The 20,443-nt window shown below is 47.2% G+C and overlaps 1 protein-coding gene across 2 annotated transcripts in view; it reads right to left on the bottom strand.

Annotated features, from left to right (window-relative positions):
• STON1 (stonin 1) overlaps window positions 1–18,023 on the bottom strand; it is a 52,365-nt gene extending 34,342 nt beyond the window's left edge. Inside the window, exon 1 of one of the 2 annotated variants that reach the window (XM_075535831.1) lies at window positions 17,944–18,023. The gene's annotated coding sequence lies outside the window, so the exon portion shown is untranslated. Of the gene's footprint in view, window positions 1–17,400; window positions 17,556–17,943 lie in introns of those variants that run through there. The other variant, XM_075535832.1, reaches the window with a different exon arrangement.
• Between the last annotated feature and the right edge of the window lie 2,420 nt (window positions 18,024–20,443).

Genomic DNA, 20,443 nt, shown 5'->3' with positions numbered 1-20,443 from the left:
AGGTTAGTCGTCTTAGCAGGTGGAAAGTAGCTAAACACACCTGTGAAAGACGCCAGAAAACAGGGCTTTGAGTGGTGGCCCTACTTGTAATGAGGGGATTCCAAAAACATGCGTCCCTGGTGATGGTGTATTGTATGTGCCCGGTTGACCAGAGAGCCTAGCTGTTGGGTCAAACACTCGCCGATGTAGACGTGAGGGTGTTTCAAAACGTCTGTAGGGGAATTTCACTACCTTTCATCCCATTTGTCCATAAACTTTTTGAATCCTCTGAGAATCTAGGTGTAACATTTAAATCTGTTGACTTTAAGGGGAATAAATTACTCTCAAAAACGTGGGCAGCTGGCATTCTGTGATGCTCATCTTCCTGACATGATCGCTGAAGTCAAAATGGGTGCATAAGCTAAAGTGGTGAAGAAAGCTGATGGTGCCTGGCTATTACAAGATATAGCATCTGGGGTCTTAAAGGCTTAACGTTAAACAAGAGGCCATCTAACAGGGAAGCAACAAAGCCCACATGGAACAAGCACACCAACCTGTGTGATCAGGAGGTGTGGAGAGGATCAGATATCAGGCATCAGAAGACCCAAAACAGCCATTTCTATGAGAATGAGAGGGGTCGGAATGGACACCCAAAGCCCATCTGTACACAATCGGGACAGCCCCGCACAGAAGAGTCACAAGGAAGGAATGAGGCAGTCAGGGTGCGGTACAGCACTGACACAACACACAACAGCACTTTAGTTCTTTTTTGCTTCCTCACCCCCCCGCCCCCACCACCACTATCCTGACTCCAGCTCTACCTTACAAATCTGGCTCGAGCAGAGCATGTATACCGGTACAGATACCATGAAGAGAGGGGAAAAGGGGGAGAAAGGGAGAACCAATCGCAATGATCAACGTTCAACCCACAAACACCCTGCCCCAGGGGGAAAAACAACAGAAACGAGGGTGAAGAGAGACAGCAGACAGTGCAGAATATGAAAATAAAAATAATTTATAAATTATCAAGGGTTCACAATGGGGGAGGGGGAGGGAAGCGGAGCTGATACCAAGGGCTCAAGTAGAAACAAAATGTTTTGAAAATGATCATGGAAACATGAACAAATGTGTTTGATACAATGGATGCACGGATTGTTATAAGAGCTGTAGGAGCCCAACAAAATGACTTATTAATAATAAAAATGAAAATAAATGTGTGGCTTCATTTAGTCAGCTGAGGGGCAGAAGAGTGAAAACAGGTTTCCAGAGGGAGAAGGAGGTTGCAAGACTGAACACTGACATCCTTCTGGAATCTCGTCCTGGTGGCCCCTGATGGTTAAACGTTCAGCTGCTAATCCAAAGGCTGGCAGTTTAAGACCACCCAACAGCTCCACGTGGCGGGGTGGGGGGTGGGGGAGTGCGGGACCTGGTCTTCTGCTGCTGTAAAGATTACAACCCAGAATACTTTATGGGGTATTACTGTAGAGTCACTGTGAGTCAGATATAGATATACCTCTATCTGTATTTGCATCTAAGCACTCTAGTGGCATAGTGGGTTATGAGTTAGGCTGCTAACCTCAAGGTCAGTAGTTTGAAACCATCAGCCGCTCTGCAGGAACAAGATGGGGTTTTCTACTCCCATAAAAAGTTAGTTTTAGAAACTCACAGGGGCAGTTCTACCCTGTCCTGTAGGGTTACTATAAGCTGAATCAACTCAATAGCGATGAGCATGTTTTGTGTGTGTGTGTGTGTGTGTGTGTGTGTGTGTGTGTGTGTGTGTGTGAGAGAGAGATAGAGAGAGAGAGAGAGAGATCAACATCTTATTGGTCCTATTTCTCTAGGCAACTTTGACTAAGATGCCTTCTTGAGGCCTAAGGTTTCTACAAAAAAAGGAAAAGATGCAAGGTAACATTATGCATTCCCATGGTTTGGTTATGCATATTAATAAGAATATCTATGACATATGTAAATGGTTATCGTAAGAATATTTATGGATAGTTTGTGATAAAGTGAGTAAGTGGTCAAATCTAAGATTATAACTAGAGCCTCACTTAGTGAGGGCAGTTTCCCCTCCATACTGGACCATCCCCCGCTCTAGTACAGAGCACATCCTAAAATGCTACCTCACTCCCAAGGCTGCGCTCCTCCCCTTGCCCACGCCGGACCACCCCCGGCTCCCCTCTCCCGGACTCATCCTCCCACCCACCTTTCGGGCCTGATGTTCCCGGGACCCACTCAGCCGGAGCTGCCCGAGTATCAGCGCCTGCCCCATCACTCCTGCCTTGGCTCCCGCCTCAAAAAACATGTCAGTAGGCTGCTGCTTGTACCAACTATGGAAACTAGAACCCACTGCCCTCCTGGACTCCCCAGCCCCAGGTCTCAACCACCTTTAATCCCTGTTGGAAATAACTCATTCCCTCGTCCTGCTTTTCTTTGAAACTTGGCTGCATGGAAGGTGTCTGGACCACATTCTTGGCCTTCGCCTGCAAAATGAGTGCACCCATCTCAGAGGCGATAAGAGGGGAACCATAGACAGTGATATACTCAGAATCTTCTTGAAAAAGACGCAGCCCTCCCTTAGTTCCTTTGTCATGGTTACCCTGGCTAGTTTCCATCAGTGTGGGCTACAGCCTATGAGACTCCAGAGACCTGAGATTGTTCCCTGGGTAAATTCTATCTTTTTTAATTAAAAGATAATTTTATTGGGGGTTCTTACAGCTCTTATAACAATCCATGCATCAATTGTGTCAAGCATATTTGTACATTTGTTGCCATCATCATTCTCAAAACGTTTTCTTTCTACTTGAGCCCTTGGTATCAGCTCACTTTCCCCCTCCTTCCCATCCTCTCTCCCTCCCAAACCCTTGATACTTATAAATTATTATTATTGTCATATCTTACACTGACCACTGTCTCCCTTCCCCCACAATTTCTGTTGTTAGTCCCCCACCCCCACCCCACCCTGGGGTGGTTATGTGTCGACCATTGCAATCGGTTCCCCTTTCCTCTCCCCACTTCTTCCTACCTTCCTAGTATTGCTACCCCATTCCTGTTCCTGGATTCCATGTGTCATGAGCTCTTATCTCTTATACATACTTGTGTACATGCTCCAATATAGCCCACAATGAAAGGCAGGACTGGGGTCATGATGGTAGGGGGTGAGGAAGCAGAAGACTATTGTGTGTTTCATCAGGGATTTACTGCGCCCTGGTTGTGATCCTTTGGTGAGGGGATGTCCCATTGTCTACAAATGGGGTTTGGGTTCTGGTAGTTATATAACTGTCAATTTAAGGATTAAGCATGTAGAGGTAGAATGTAGCCTGTCAATCAGGTCACAGCCAATGAGGCTTCTGTGTGGGCGTAGCTTTCCCCTAGGGATTCTGGGGATTCCAGTATTTCCTCCTTGGAAGTGGGAGACTCTCTGCTCACACCCTGGAGACATAGCATCTGACAAGACACATGGACTCACCCTGATGCAGCCTGGGTGCTGGAGACCCATGCCAGCAGTGAGATATTTCCAATGCCACTGGATCCAAAGACTTTCTACCCACTGACCTTCTCAATTATTCTTGTATATAAATATCTTTCTCATACACATATGTGTGTCCATGGATTTGTTTCTCTGGTCTACCCAGACTAACACACAAGTCTCTGCTGTGACCCCCCTCAACAATATAGATTTTTGTTTGTTTGTGGTCTTGTGATGTCTGTTACATGATCTTGTTGACACCTCATGATCGCATAGGCTAGTGTGCTTCTTCCATGTGGACTTCGTTACTTCTTAGCCAGATGGCTGCTTGTTTAACTTCAAGCCTTTAAGGACCCAGACACTATATCTTTTGATAGCCGTGCATCGCTTTCTTCACATTTACTTATGCACCCATTTTGTCCCTAACAATTGTGCCTGGAGGGCGAGCATCACAGAATGCCAGGCTGTTAGAACGAAGTGTTCTTGCGTTGAGGGAGGGCATGAGCTTAGGCCCAAAACTGAGTAATTTCTTTTGGTGCAATGACCACACAGAGTGAGCGAAGCAGAATGTTCTCTGTGGCTCCAGGCCTGTTAGTAAATGCAGGGCTCTCCAGGATGGAGGCTCAGCTGGAGTCAGAAACCCGGGGCTCAGGCCCATTGGCTGTGCCAAGAAATCAAGCCTGTCACTGAAACTCCGGACAGAGTTTCCTTAGATACACAATGAAGCTTACAAGTCACCCACATTCCTATTCACCAGGATACCAGGAAGGCAAAGAATTTGAAAAGAAAAAACAGTGGAACTGGAGTGTACTCAGTGGGCCTGGAGAGCAAAGAAAGAGAGGATGAAAAACAAAAATAAAAGGGGGGAGAAACAAATAAAAGAGAGAGAAAGCAAGTACTTGGGGTGAAGTGTGAAACCCTCAGAAGCGTGAGGCCAAGGAAAGAATGCCCCGGAATTCCCCAGGGCAGAAGTGTCCCTCGAGTCTACTAATCTATGTCTAGGCCAAAAAGTTCAGCCGCAGCCGAGACGGAGGAGAGGAAGGGAAGGAAGTCTCCCATCACTTGGGTGGCTGGGACACACAGCAGATGATATTGCAGCTCACTGCTGTTTACTTCTGCAGCTCAGCTCCGAGAAAGACGCTAGATGAGGAATTAACAGGTCTGCTACCTGAAATGTGAGTCAGGCCTCTGGAGAAGGCTGGTTCACCATGTCTGTTTGTGCTTGGGCTTCTGTACCAAAAGCAATCCTCCGAGGGAAGAAGTAGGAACATGCGTGATGGAGAGAGAACTGATCCTTGCACGTTCACAGTGACCCAAAGGGGGCATCTACGCAAATGCCCATCAAGAGATGAATGGATAAACCAAATGTAGTACATACCCTGAGTGGAATGCTACTCAGCCATAAAGAGAAAGAACATCCTGAAACAAGCCAGCACATGGATAAACCTTGAGGACATTGTCCAGTGGGAAATAAGTCACTTATAAATATTGTATAAGTCTATTATATGACATTGAGAGCAAGAACATGTATAGAAACCAAGGTTGATCAGTGGTTACCATCGGAGGGAAGGAGGGAGAAAGGTACGTCGCTCAGGTTGGCCTGAAGCATCAAGTGTCTGTGAATGGAAAATGAGATGGCCCGAGCCAGGGATGCTCATGCATATCATGTGTGTTCTAGCAATGTCACTGAATTGCACATGTCAACATGGCGGAACTGGCAATACTGGGTGATTTTTTTTTTTTAACCATAGTACCAGAGAGTGAGCTGATGCTACTCACATCAAAGAGAAGACGGAAAGGGGACCTTGGGCGGATTCACAGGCATTCATGACCAGGTCAGTGGACCGGAACCTGTCATTGAGATCACAGAAAAGCTTTGAGAGTACCCAAGTGGCAGAAGGGCCATGAGGCCAACGGAAGCCAAGAGAAAACAAAAGACCGAGAAAACTAGAGGCCAAAAGGCCTACTGAGGATCCTCGAGTTCTAGAAAAGGTTATTGTGGAAGTGGCCTCACAGAGAGACAGTCATGCAGGGGATGGGGCTCTGGTCCCTTTCCACCTTCACTTAAAAGAATTCACAAAAGCACATCAAAGCTGTGGGTAGAGATAAAGCCAGGCTTTAAAAAAAATATCAAATGCAGAGTCAAGAATGTGAGGCTTCAATCTCTCAAGATGTAACTCAGTAAAGAATCAATCTAAGAATCTAAGTTTGGGTTCAAAACATTGAAGGGGTCCAGGCAGTCTGAAGGCCTATCTTATGAGCAATTTGGAGAAATGGCCTGTGGAGCCGGAGTTCCTAAACTTGGTTTGAGAGCAGATTAATAACACTCGGGGGAAATAAATCACTGCATCTCGTGCCTTGTTGACAGAAACACGCCGCCCAGAGCAGGGTTTGAGGCTGCATGTTCCACTTCATGGGGGCCGTTCAAAGAGGAAAGCGTTCTCAAAGGGGAGGGTGATCACCAGCACAACAGAATCCGCATGTTACACGTGGAAGGGCTACAAGACCTGGAAGCGTTCACCAAAAGAATCTGAAAAACACCAAAAGCCACTGAGCCCAATCTTCGTGATTTGGGAATCTCGACTAATCCCCGGATAAGCTATTCTGTGCCTAAACTCTTCCAGGGACGAAGACTTCACTGCTTTACGTGTGAGTTCATCTCATGATCATTTGAACGGGATGAAACTCTCCGCCCTCATCTGTGTCTCCCACCCATGCTCGAGGACCACCAAGGCCAGCTGCCCCTGAGCCAACTGGGACTCATGGCGCCCCCTGTGTGTCGGAGTCGACCTGAGCTACCCAGGGTTTTCAATGGTGATATTATAGAAGCAGAACTCCAGGAACCCCCCCCCCCCCCACAAACACACACACACACACACGGGGCCTGTGGATGGAGCCAAGAGCTAATGCGGTGACGGGAGGAAAGAGCCTGATAAGTGCGGTCCTGGAAACCCTTCAATGTGCGAAGAAGTCTGAGTTCATCCTAAAGGCAAAGAAGATTATGAAAACAGAGAGGACGAACCAGATGAGAACGGTATTGCAGAAAGCGCGTGCTGACAAAGTGGAAGCTGGGCTGGAAGGAGGGGAAGCCAGAGGCAGTGAACCCAGAGAGGAGGCTATGGCAGGAACTCAGCTAGGAAACAAGGCCAAGTCTGGCAGCTCCCCACCCACAGGCGCTTTGAAGTCTGAAACAAAAGGTGGGAGGATAGGCTGTTTGCCATACCTCTCTCTCACAGTACGTCAGAGTTTTTCATACATCTTTCTCATGGCATGCCAGCATCTCCAAAGTCTGACTGAATGGCATCATTACTAGTGATTTGGTGTAACCAGGAAGGTGAAGTCAGACTTGGAGCATGGCCAACTGCAAGGTGCCCCCAGGACATGGTGGCTGGATGCGTGGGCCGTCTCTATCAGAAAGAGGGTGAGTGGCAGTCCTACACAAAATAAGGCCCCAGTCCCAGAAGCATCAACCAGACAGGCCAGGCAAGACAAGTCAGAAACATGACAGGCTGAGAAGCTCCAGAAGCTGTTGTTAGGTGCTGTTGAGCCGCTTCTGAGTCACAGTGCCCTTGACCGTCACAGAACAAAAAGGCTGCCCCCTCCTGCGCCTCCTCACAAGGGTCGCTATGTTTGAGGCCACAGTGGCAACCACGCTGTCAGTCCACTTCGTTAAGGATCTCCCTCTTTCCTGCTCACCTTGTACTTCATCAAGAATAATGTCCTCCAGTTCATGGTCCAGCCTGATGAAGTATCCAAAAGAAACAAGGAGTTTTGCAGTCCTTGCTTCTAAGGGGCATTCCTCTAAGTAAGAGCTGCTCTTCCTCCTGGTGGCCCATGGTCTGTCCAATGTTCCCTACCAACATCACAGTTTGAGCGTGTGAATTCTTCCCTGGTCTTCCTCATGCATTGCCTGGCTTTTGTATGCATGACACCAGAGTTTGGATCAGGCACAACTTAGTCCTCAAGTGACACCTTTGTTTTTGAAGCGTTTCGAGAATTCGTTTGCAGCAGATTTGCACCATGCGATACGCCATTTGATTTCTTTTTTTATATAATCATTTTATTGGGGCTCACAATCCGCACATACATCAATTGTGTCAAACACACTTCTACATTCGTTGCCCTCATCCTTCTCAAGCCATTTGATTTCTTAAATGCTGCTTCCATGGGCATCGATGGTTAACTCAAGAACAATGACTTTCTTGACAACTTCAGTATTTTCTCCGTTTATCATGGCGTGGCTTACGGGGCCAGCTGTGAGAATTTTCACTGCAAGTTCATCAGAAACAATCCATAGGCTTCCGTCTTTCACCTTCATCGGTGGTTCAAGTCTTCTTTATTTCGGCAAGCAAGGTTGTGTCACCTGCATAGCTCAGGTTTTTAATAAGCTTCCTCCAATGTTGCTTGCCTCGTTCGTTCTTCTTCATATGGTCCACCTTCTCAGATTATTTGTTCAGCAAGTAGACTGAATATATCAGGTGAAAGAATGTAACCTTGAAGAGCCAGTCATGGTGTAGTATAGCACTGATGAAACATATAACTTTCCACTATCATGATCCCAATTCTACCTTACAAATCCAGCTAGACTAGAGCATGTACAGGGGTACAGATCAGAGCTGGAAACAAGGGGAATCCAGGACAGAGAAACCCCTCAGGGCCAATAATGAGAGTAGCAATACCAGGAAGGTAAGGGGAAGGTGTGGGGACATAGGGGGAACCGATCACAATGATCTAACTATAACCCCCTCCCAGAGGGATGGGCAACAGAAAAGTGGGTGAAGGGAGACTTCAGGAGCCTCAAATAATAATTCTCATTTTATTAATGGGGAGAAGTGCTGACCTAGGTCAAATCAGCCCTATCTCAGAATTGAAGAATTTCATATGAGAGGTAAACCTGATTGCCTCTGAAAAGCAAAAATCACCATAAAAACCAAGATAGTGTTGTTTTGAAAACCAAGAGCACCTGACGACCGGCTTGCCACTTCAAATGACCCCCGACTGGCCCCCTTCTCCTGACGGCAAGACTTGCAGAGACACTGGGGGACTTTCCTAACATTCCTGAGGCTCGCTTCAAACCCCAGACGAGCAGCAGGCCTGGCGCTGTACTGGGGGAGGTTCTCAACGGTAGAGACCCAAGATGAAAACACTCCTCTGTTTATGAGGGCGACATGGACACCAACAAAAACAGGGTCTGCAGCATCCATTGCGCCTTCCAGGCCCCCCAAACGCCGTGACCGTGAGCGACAAAAAACAGGTTTAAAGCAAGGGACAGAGGCCACTGCATCAGCCTGGCCACAGCTGTTCCAAAGTCGATTCCCAGCCCAGCCCTGCCTCCACTTAACTCTTGGCACAGCTCCCCAACAGAAACGCTACTTTTGTGCTTCAGGCCACAGACATTTACATGAAGGCATGTTCATAATCCCCATGATATTCTCATGATGCTCTTAGCCTGGACGTAAGAACAGCCGTAGCTATGACTGCTGCTCTTGTAATGCATATATATATAATGTTTTATTGACATATCTTACACATTCCAATATACCCATTCACCTACAATGCTGTTGTTCAGTCTCTTCGGGTGGGGCTACATAATCAATCACGCTATCAACTCCCTTTTCCTCCCTTCTCCCCTCCTGCCTCCCACGCCCTGGGGGAGCAACCATTCCTGCCATGTAATGATAATTTCTGAGAAGCCACTCTTCTTTTCTTTCTTTAAAATCATCTTATTGGGGCCTCGTACAACTCTTATCACAATCCATACATCCATCCATTGTGTCAAACACATCTGTACATTTGTTGCCATCATCCTCCTCAAAACATTTTCTTTGTACTCATTTTTTCCCACTCTTGGACAGAAATGATTACCGTGAAATAGGCAGGCTTTAGGTCTTAGGAAATTCCCAAGAACATCTTTGGGTTTTCTGCCTTCTAAGACATCCAGCTCCTTGCCTCTTCCCTACCTCCATGGACCCCTGCGACCCCAGGGTCTGCACAACCCCTCCTAGGAAAACATCCTCCCGAAGTGGCTCCCGAAGATGACTACTCACCTGACGGCCAGCACGTCAATCCCAATGCCGAGCGAGCAGACACAGGGATTCCGAGGCTGCGAATCTTTATCAGAGCGGAGACACCTCCCCTTGCTGCTGCTGCTGCTGCTGCGGGGTCACACTCCCCCACGGACCCAACAGCACTCTTGTACTTTATATATCCCCCCTCTGAGGCAGTTGCATTTAAAATGCCATCTTTAAGAAATGAGTTTCCCCCACAAACACCCCCACCCCCCGGCCTCCTTAAAGGACAGGAACTTCAACAAACTGAAGGGAAGGGGCATTTCTAATGAAGAAGGCCTGGTTCTTCGGGAACACCTTGGTTATTCTGTAGCCAAGTTGCTCAATAGGCTGGGAGAAGTACTAGGAAGCGGTACAGATGCCCAGTCCAAGTGGCAGCCCAAGAGGTGAAAGAAATCCATCCCAGATTAGTCTAAACTGATCACTAGAAAAATAAGATGCTAGGAGGTATAACTATCCGGCCCTCCCAAGAAGCCTCCCTGCTGAGACCTTCTGAAGCAAGGCCAGGTGTGAATGGACAGGGTGGGACAGACCGATATTGTGAGCATTAACTTAGGCCAACTATCTGGTCCCTTTTCTTTTCTGTTATGTCATGAAGTGAGATGGCAGAATAAGCCTATCTCAAAAGGCTGCTCTGAAGAAGAGCCTTTTGGAGTCGGCGTCGTACTAATGACTTATAGAGAAGAAAGAAAACAAGCACTGCCTGCTCCTGTAGTTGGTGTTTGAGCCTGTTGTTACAGCCAGTTTCAATCCATCTACTGCAAGATCTTCCTCTTTTTCGCTGACCCTCTTCCTTATAAAGGATGAAACCCTTCTCCAAGGACTGACCCTTTCTGAAAACATGTCTACAATGGATGAGATAACGTCTTGCAATGCACGTTTCTAAGAAGCATTCCTGCTCTGCTTTTTCCAAGACAAACTTGCTCACTCTGGCAGTCTATGTATTTGAGGAGATGGGGCAGGCCCACCTAGACCTCCAAGCTACATCTTTCCTTACTGCCACTTTAAAGAGGTCTTTTGCAGCAGACTTGCCCAATACAATATAATACCTGATCTCTTGATTGCTGCTTCCTTGAGCATTGATGGTAGATTCAAGCAAAATGAAATCATTGAAAATTTCAGTCTTTCCCTCATTTATCAAGACGTTGTTGAATGGCCTAGTGAAAATTATTAATTTTTACATTGAGGCACTTTGCTGTTCATCAGCAGGTGCTTCAAATCCTCTTTACTTTCAGCAAGCAAGCCTGTGTCACATCCCCAGGGCAGGGGGTTAATGAGTCTTCCTCCAACCCAACTTCTTCTTCAGCCAGTCCAGCCACTCGGGTTACTTGCTGAGCGCACAGATTGCTTAAGGACGGTGAAAGGCTATCGCCCAGACAAGCACCCTTCCTGATTCTAAACCATTAAGTATCCCCTTGTTGTGTTTGAACGGCTGCCATGTGGTCTAAGTGCAGGTTCCACATGAGCACAGAGGAACATAGTGGTCTGTAGTTTGTCATCTGTAGTTTGTTTGTTCTGATCCATACGGTCGAATGCCTTCGCACAGACAATAAAAAGAAATAGACATCATTCTGGTGTTCTCTGCTTTCCGCCAAGATTCATCTGATAGCAGGATTACTATCCCAAGTTCCAAGTCCTCTTCGGTACAGATGTTAAATATAAAAACAGGCCCCAGTGATATTGATCGCTCCTAGGCCAGGGTCGAACTGCCCTGTGAGCTGCCAAGACAGTAACTCTTCATGGGAGTAGAGAGGCCCATCTTTCTCCCACAGAGTGGTTGGTGGTTTTGAACTCCGAACTAGTACGCCACCAGGGTGCTACCCAAAATGCCCATCAGCCACAAATGAAATACCCATCTTTAGGCAATAGAAAGCCTTTTATTATTTTTTTCTCAAAGTAAATCTCTCTGAACTATTAGAAACACAAGAAAACATGCATTGTCCAGAAAAATGAGATTATCATATTCACGTACCATGGGGAACAGAAACCACCTTTCTACAAACGTGTCTTCCTTCCAACACAGATGAAGTAGGTTGTTGGTTAATCACGAGAAAGTGTTAATCTATGACCAAGATTCTAAAAGAAAACATCAAGGAACTGGAATATTTGGGAAATGTCCGTGTCTTCTGAACTGGGACCAAGAGGCCAGACAGAGAGTTAGACACCACACCAGGCTGCAGTGGCCTGTGCCAGTGAAGTGGGCACACATTAGAGGGTGGCAAGACAAAGATGCCTGGTCACTGTGCTGTGACTGGTCACTGTGCTGTGACTAGTCACTGTGCTGGCGGCCCTACCCAATAGACTAAAACTAGGAAGAGTTAAAAGACATAAGACAAATTATCACTGCTTTATGATTGACTACAAAGAAGAGTCAAGAAAGCCTACCCTACAAATAGACTATTATAATTCATAAGAGACGTCGGCTGGGGTATTAGATACAAGATCAAAATTTAAAAATCAGAAATATTTCTATGGCCAACAAACAATCAGCTAGAAAGTATAGCAAGGAATAAGGCATAATAAATTAAAACACCAACAAAATCATTAAGAAATAAATGTGGCCAATGTGGTACAAGGACTATTATAGGGAAAACCACTAGTTATAAGGCCATGTGTACTGACGGGAAAACCCAGTGTTGTAAAGATAGCAGTTCTCATGATGTATGAGTTGAATAAAATTTCAACCATAGTCTAAAGAAAATCTGTGTGTGTGTGTGAGAGAGAGAGAGAGAGATTAGAGGAGAGAAAAATTTATATGAACTAATAAAATCCCAAGAAGCCAAGAAATTCTGACAGGTAAGAAAGTACTCAAGATAGTTCACAATTATTTTACTTTCTTATATGCCAGACAATAATGTTCTAGACTTTCACATGCATTATCTCCTCACAAGTATCCTTGAAGTGGATACACTGTCATCTTCATTTTACAGAATGGAAACTGAGAGAAGTGAGGAACAATGTCCAAAGTTACATGACTAGGAAACCACAAAGGCTCATTGAGCACTGTGTGTGGGATATATTTTTCTAAATTCACACCTAGACATACTTGCAGACATTTAAGGAAAACTTACGGGCTACTGTGATAGTAAAGCTACTGAGAAGACAAAATTGCTTTATAATAAAATAATCTTTCACGATAGGACTGTTTAGTAGTAGCAATTTAAGCAAGAAGACAAGGCCATTGTACCTCTTGAGTGCTAAGGAAAAATCATTGAGTCTAGAATTCTATACCTACCTAAACTTTCATTTGTGGGTAAGAGCAACAGTAAAGACGTTTAGAAATACCAAAACTTTAAAAGTCCACTCAAGATGCTTTATGGAAGAGCTTCTAAATTTATCTGAGCCTGGAGAAAAATGAAGTCAGAAGGAAGAAGTGAGGTATCAGTATCAGTGTTCCCAAAATCCAATAAAGGGGGTGAAGTCATGTGAAACAGGTAAATTGGGTCTCAGAGAAAAGGATGCATAAGGCTTATACTAATGTTAATAGTTGTCCAATGATACCGGGAGGGTGGGGTGGGAATGGGGAACCTATTACAAGGATCTACAGATAACCTCCTCCTTGGGGGACAGACAACAGAAAAGTGGGTGACGGGAGATATCGGACAGGCCATGATATGACAAAATAATAATTTATAAATTCTCAAGGGTTCATGAGGGAGTGAGGAGCAGGGTGGGAGGGGGGAAATGAAGAGCTGATGGAGGGGCTTAAATGGAGAGCAAACGTTTTGAGAATGATGAGGGCAATGAATGTACAAATGTGCTTTACACAATTGATGGATGGATGGATTGTGATGAGAGTTGTCTGAGCCCCCAATAAAATGATTTTTTTTAAAAAGTTGCCCAAAATACAGGCCTTAAAAACTCACTGCCATGGAGTCGAGGCTGACTATAGGACAGGGCAGAACTGGCCCTGTGAGTTTCTAAGACTAACTCTTTACAGGAGTAGAAAACCCCATCTTACTTCCTCCAAGTCTTAAAGTCCTATACATATGTGATAAGTAAGCCTCTGCACTGGCTCTGAAATTCCTATTGACCACTGATAAATGGCACCAGTTAAATGTGCAACCTCCACAAGACAAACCCAGACATGTGACTCCAAACAACACTGTCTGGCATGGAGACAAGAGAGAAATTTCTCATATTGTTGAATGGATTCAAGATCTGCGACTCTAGTCTTAGTGTAATTTGGGAAAGGAATTCCTGATCTTTTTCCTTATCTTATATTTCATCAAGGAGATGATGATCATTCAGAACCTTCAACCCCTCAAAAACCTCTCTCCGGAGGAACAGAAGAGATAAAGCCTCCTTCCTGAGATACATAGTCTTTTGATTGACAAATGTCTTGGTTGGCTAGGCCCATCCTTCTGGGAGACTTCAGGTATATTCCAGGGAGAGGATAGATAATATGGCCAGGGTGAGGGGGTGGGGGTTGTCTAGATGCCTACAAGGGACACGGTGGTACACAGTAATGACCTTTCCTTCGCACTCAAATGCACTGCCATCAAGTTGATTCTGACCCATAGCAACCCTACAGACAGAGATACCCTATAGGACATAGTGAGTCTATAGGATGAAGAAGAACTGCCCCCTTGGGTTTCCAAGACTGGAAACTCTTTATGGGAGTAGAAAGCCCCATCTTGCTCCAGTGGAACAGCTGATGGCTTTGAACTGCTGACCTAGTGGTTGGCAGCCCAAATCAGGGCTCCTTTTTCCCACCGTCACCCCTAAATCCACTCATGCTGATTATTCCCATCTCCCAAAAGGTCGGCTGTTCTCAATGCACAGGCCGACCCACATAACAGCGCCAGACTTCCAAATACTAGTTCACTTTTACTAAGTGAGTGTTTTTACAGCAACAAGCATGGGGAAGCAAGCTCTCCTTGTTTCACGGCCAAGCCCTTCTTTGCCTGACAAGCCCTGTAACATGCCGGTAAGCAGGAGGCTGGTGTTTCCACTGGGTGGTCCTAACTATCACACCTGACACTGCCAAGAACTGTTTCCTTGCCTCCAGTGCTCTACAGAGAGAATTTGCCTGATCTACTATGAAACTCCTGCCTTGTATGTAGTGTGCTTAGGAATCCCTGGAGATATACGGAAGCCCAAGCTTTATGGAATTCCTCTGTGGGTTTCGATACTTCTGGGTAGAGCTGGCTCCCAAGGGAAGGTGAGCATCCTCTGACTAAGTCTGAAACAATTCAAATAATTCCCAATGACTTCCAGAGACAGTGGGGTGGAGGTGGGGGACAGGGAGAACAGGGGGGTGAGAGGGGGGGGGATTGGAAAGCAAAGGCATTTTACAATTAATCAAAACATCAATTCTTTTTCAAACAAAATATTTTCTCTTCCTTTTCTTTCTTTCCCCCTTATAATTAAAAATATATATAATCCAGGTGCAGAAAGATAGCAGCCTATGACTGAGCACGGCCTTTGGCCACTGACGTGAATCCCAGACAGGCCTAAGCACTGAGTGTCAATCCAGCCTTGAGTAAGGTACCCTCCTGATTCTTAGTTTCAGAATCTCTAGAATAAAAGGAACAGAAACACACTTTGGAGAGTCTTTAGAGAATTAAATGAATAGCATATATAAGTGCTTTAATACTCAATACCTGTGAGCTATTATTATTGAACGGATCTCTGGTGGTACAACGATTCAGCACTCAGCCAGTAACTCAAAGGTGGGCAAGGTTGATGGTTTGATCCCGCCCTGTGGCTGTGGGAGAAAGACCTGACCATCTCCTAGCACAAAGATTACAGCTTAGAAAACCCCGTGGGGGTAGTTCTACCCTGTCCCATGGGGTCGCTGAGTCAGAGATTGACACCCTGGCACCAAACAACATTGCTATTGTAGTAAAGACCACATGAAAATCTAAGAAACTTGAACCCTACCACCCACTTCGATATATATCATTTCAATATACATTCTTTGAATATTTCGGAGTGTATTTTTTAAGATGTGAAATGATCTTATTTATAACTTGCTTGTTGTATTTTACAACACATTTTTAGGAGGCCTTCTGGTGTTTCTTTGGGTTATTTTACTTTGTAATGACTTCTGCGTCCCTCCTCTATGCATCTTCCACTCATTCGACTCACCCAGGTGAGTACTCAAACACCAAACCCACTGCCATCGAGTCGATGCTGACTCACAGAGTCCACAGGACAGGGGAGAACCGTCCTGTGACTCTTTACAGGGCATCTTTCTTCCTGGTGAGTACTGGCTGCCTTATATTTAACTCGCCATCCAGACCACCTGCTCCTCAGGTCAGGGACACCTGGCTGCAGGGGAGTGCTGCCCAGCACCCAGAGCAGGCTACCCTGAGGCTGCCCAGCAAGTCACCCAGGTGCACAAGGATCCCTGAGGATGTGCAAAAGCTGAACCAGGCCGAAGGGCGGTTTCTCTCCAAGCAATATAAAGCAGGCCTCCAGGGCACTAACTACACTATTCAAAGGCCTGAAGGAAGAGGAAGCGACTAAAGATTTCTATCTGCGCCATTGTTTTCCTAAACAGCAATGCCAAGTGAGTTCACAACCCAGGAGCTTGCTCCTTGAATGGAAGTCACAACACTTCCTTGTCGGATGACATTTTAAGATCGCAGTGAAACCTCGCCAATTCATACTAATGGAAATTGTCCCGCTGAATGGTGTGACTTACAGTCTTTAGAAAACAAACTTATTTCCAAAAGAAATTCATTAAGGAAAAAAATCTTTCATTCCAAATGGTCCGATACCTTTGACCTGTGTTGACAATGCTTTGAGACTGAGGTGACCGGGACCTAATAAAACACTGGGACAAGCAAATTATTTATATAGATATGTGAATGACAACTCTCACTGCCGTGAGTTGATGACCACTCAGCCACTCTCAAGTGAATGACTGAAGTTCTTGAAAAGCTTATGCCCTTAACACTGGAAGGTGACCATCCTCCAGCGAGCTCATCCAGTAACACAGCCTTTTCTTCAGAGTCTCCTGGAAGTAACCCCCCACCCCCACCCCGCAGCAGCGGCCCGTTCCCAGGGAGGGGGCAGGGGTTTGCAACATCAAGGGCGATCACTCCCTAAACAAATCATCTCCAGACTCCAGGCTTGATCTGTCCAGACCCATCCGAGAATTAACAAGCTGCTCGAAGCAGCCAGGGAAGTACGCTTGCCATGGAAACAGTGAGTCCACTCTAAAGAGACGGACATGAAAACCGCACGAATGAACTCAAACCTTTTCCCACCCAAAGTCAAGTTGAAGCAAACCCTCTCAGGATTAAAAATAAGTCTAGCCGGACTTTCGTGTGTGTGACCCTACTCATTTTGTTCTTCCATGGCCTTAATTTCACAGCCCCTGCCTATTAAGAAAGCGGGAGTGGGAGAGAAGTGAAGAGCTAGAGGGGAGGGCAGTGGTCAGGCAGGTCAGGTTAGGGATGCCCATCAAAGCCCCCATATTTACAGCTGGGGGAAACTCCTAGCCTGGGGAGGCTGGAATCAGGGCGTCAGCTTGGGGAGCCTAAAAACAAGCTGCAATAGAAAGCGGCTAAAGTCTTTACTTATGAGAAGCTTCGGTTCTGCACAGGATGGTATAGCAAGACATTCTTTTCCCTTCTTTCTTGTTTCTTTCCTTTGGAATAGGAAAGGCTAATCACTGGCATAAAGTGCCATCATTAATGGGTGAAAAAAACCCTAAAACTAAACAACAACCACAGCTGGGGTAGGAAACGGATGGCAGGTCAACATTAATAAATAGCTTTGAACACAAAACCCTAGAGGAGGGGATGTGTCCTTGGACCCACAAACTGCAGTGGGGACGTGGGACCCTGAAGCAGAACCCAGTGCAGGCTAGTTCTGTAGGGGCCCGAGTGGGGTCCCTGCGGCTGGGGACCTTAGGCCTGGCTCTCTTACCGCCTTCAGAGGTGTGTGCTGGTCCATCCCCTTCCAGAAGAAAAGAAGAGGTGGGGGGGGCATAGCTAAACAGAGGAATCAGGAGGAGGAGTAAGAGTCCGGGGAGAGGGGAGCCCGGCGGCCCTAGGGGGCATGAGACTGAGGCTGGTGACCGGGGACTGGGGGAGGTGGGGTGGCGTGCGAGTGTAAGGAGGCCCCGGCCCCCGCCTCTGGCCTTGGGGCTGAGTCTACATTCTTTCCTCCCCGTGGGAGGTTTCTCTCCCATCGGCGGGGATCCCGGGTCGCAGCAGCAGCCCTGGAGCTTGGGTGCGGAGGGGATCCCTCCCTGTCTGGGACCCGATCCCCTGAGGACCTGAGCGCCTGGGGGTCGTGGGGGCGGGGAGGGGGAGATAGGGGTAGTGTGCAGGGGCCTAGATCCGGAGCCCCGGGGGATCGCCCCCGCTCCCCACCCGCAAACTTTCCCAGAGAACTGAGGGTGGTCCCACCCGGGAGAAGCGGGCCCCCAAGCTCCCCCGCCCTGGTCCCCTGGGACAGGTCACTCACGGCTGCGCGGCGCGGCTCGGCTCCGGCTGGGGCAGGCGCCATCCACCCGGGAGGAGGAGGAGGAGGAGGAGGAGGGCGGGCGGGCCGAGCAGAGGGCGGGGAGGGGGCGGCCGCGTGGCGACTCCTCCCGCCGCCGCCTCCCCCCTCCTCCCCGGGCCGCCCCTCTCCTTTCCTGCCCTGCAGCCCACACCAGTGTTGGGGTTTTTGGGTTTGGTTTGGTTTCTAATTTCCATTCTTTTGCCTCTTGCATCTTTGGTCCCTGAGTCTCCAACATCGACGAGAGGGAAAAAGGGTGCTCCGTTCTTTAAAAGTGTGTGTGTGTGTGTGTGTGTGTGTGTGTTTGTGTGGGGGGGCCAAGAGATGAGTTCACAAGCTCACCCCCCCCCCTCAGTGCCTGCTTCTGGGACTTTGCGCTGTTTTCCTCTTGTGATTGTTGTTGCGTGCCCTTGAGTTGGTTAAGAAAACTTAAAGAATTATTTTTGAAGCCGAGTGCCTGCATGTCAATACAGAGAAGGGGGAGGGGGGCGGTCCAAAGCACAGGGTGGCTTAGTGAGGGCCACGCTGGGCGGACAGATGGGACAAGAGATGTCTCCGTTTGCCTCCTGCAGAATGCAGGACAGGGGGACAAAGGGACTTGTCCCCCAGAAGATGATTACAACTTGGTGATTTTTAGTCCCACTCTGCCACCTGTCAGCAGGTGACTGTGGACAAGTCAGTGATGTCTCAGCCTCTCTCTACCTGGGGCTGCCCCTCTAGAGTGACTCAGGATGGACTAAGAAGGTCGAGTGCCCTTTAACTCCCCACTCCCCCAAGGCCCCACTCCTAGGTGGAGAAAGGAGCCAGGTTTGCATGGGCCTCAGAGCAGTTGGGGGGTGGTGGGGAAGAAAGGGCCTAGGACTTGCTGTTTTGGAGCCTGAAGACTTGTGTTAGGAAAGGCAGGGAATCAGGGGGACAAAGCTGGGCTACTAAACAGAAAAGGAATCCATGACAGGTTTTAAGCAAAGAATTATGTTGATCCCAGGGTTTCCTGTTTACCTTTTAATCTCCAGAACCTGCCCGTGTTGGGCCAGGGTGATTAGAGAAACCAATCCAGTGACATTCAAATATGTATAAGAAAGAGCTTTCTATTAAGAGGTCATTACATATCAACATAACATCCCAGCTAAGTCCAACTCAAGTCCCTAAGGCCGATACTAGTCCATAAATCCCCCTTTCAGACTCACACAGCCGTATCCAATGATGCAGAATGCAGGAAGATCACAGGCCGCCTGTGGGTGTGAAGTTGTGTGGATCCAATGGTGGTGGGTGCATCTCCAGGGCTCTGGCAGCAACCTTGGGTAGCCAGCCAGAAGGTCAGGCCAAGAGAGAAGGAGATTCCAAGGGCCCTCCTTATGAGGCCATCCCCAAAAGGAGGCACCATCAGGCTGTGTCCTGATTGACAGATTGGATACCACTCCTACACATTTAGCTATTTTCAAGTTGACATGAAACCCTGTAAATACCACACTGGCACTTAGTCAATCTTCAAGGACTCAAAATTGGGAGGGAGGAAGGTTGGTGAGCAATATGTAAGATGGACTGCCTGGCAAGAGAGGACCTGAGCCCAGGGAGAGGACTTGGGAGGCCATGGTGAAGTTCTCTGAGGAAGTGGAATGCCCAGATAGAAGGGGAAAAGAAAAAAAGAATTCTGAATTCACACACCTTGCCATGCATTGAAAGAGACACGGCTGCATAGTGGTTACAAGGCAGACTGCACTGTCCTCTAGGTCAGTGGTTTGAAACCACCAGTGGCTCCAAAACGGAAGCTTTCTACTCCCATCAACAATTCCAGTCTCCAGCAGATGGACTTTGGGCCTCTACTCAAGGCCTCCCTTAACACAAGAATGCTTTGTTCTGATAACCTGGCACTCTTTGATACTCACCTCCCCAACACAATCGCTGAAGACAAAGTGGGTGCATAAACAAATGTGAAGAGAGTAGATGGTGCCCGGCTATCAAAAGATATATCATCTGGGGTCTTAAAGGCTTGAAGTTAAACAAGCAGCCACCAAGCAAGGAAGCAAATAAGCCCACATGGAGAAGCACACCAGCTTGTGTGATCATGAAATGTCTACAGGATCAGATATCAGGTTTCAAAAGATCCAAAACAAACAACTCTATCAATGAAATGAATGGGGTTGGAGTAGAGACCAAACGCCCATCTGTAGACAATTGGATATCTCACCATCCCCACCCGCAGAAGGGTTATAAGGAAGGGATGATTCACCCAAGGTGTAGTATAGCACCAATGAATCACATATCATTCCTCTAGCTCCTGAATGCTTTTCCCTGTGCCCACCCCCCTCCCCGCCACTGCCATGACCCAGTTCTACCTTACAAAGCTGGCTAGACTGGAGAACATACATTGGTACAGATAAGAGCTCTGGACACGTGGAATTCAGGACAGACAAACCCCTCAGGAACAGTAGTGGGAGTAGAGACATCATGAGGAGAGGGGGAA

Source organism: Tenrec ecaudatus, chromosome 17, assembly GCF_050624435.1.
Source record: "Tenrec ecaudatus isolate mTenEca1 chromosome 17, mTenEca1.hap1, whole genome shotgun sequence".
Taxonomy (NCBI): domain Eukaryota; kingdom Metazoa; phylum Chordata; class Mammalia; order Afrosoricida; family Tenrecidae; genus Tenrec; species Tenrec ecaudatus.
This window is presented reverse-complemented; position numbering and strand designations above follow the sequence as displayed.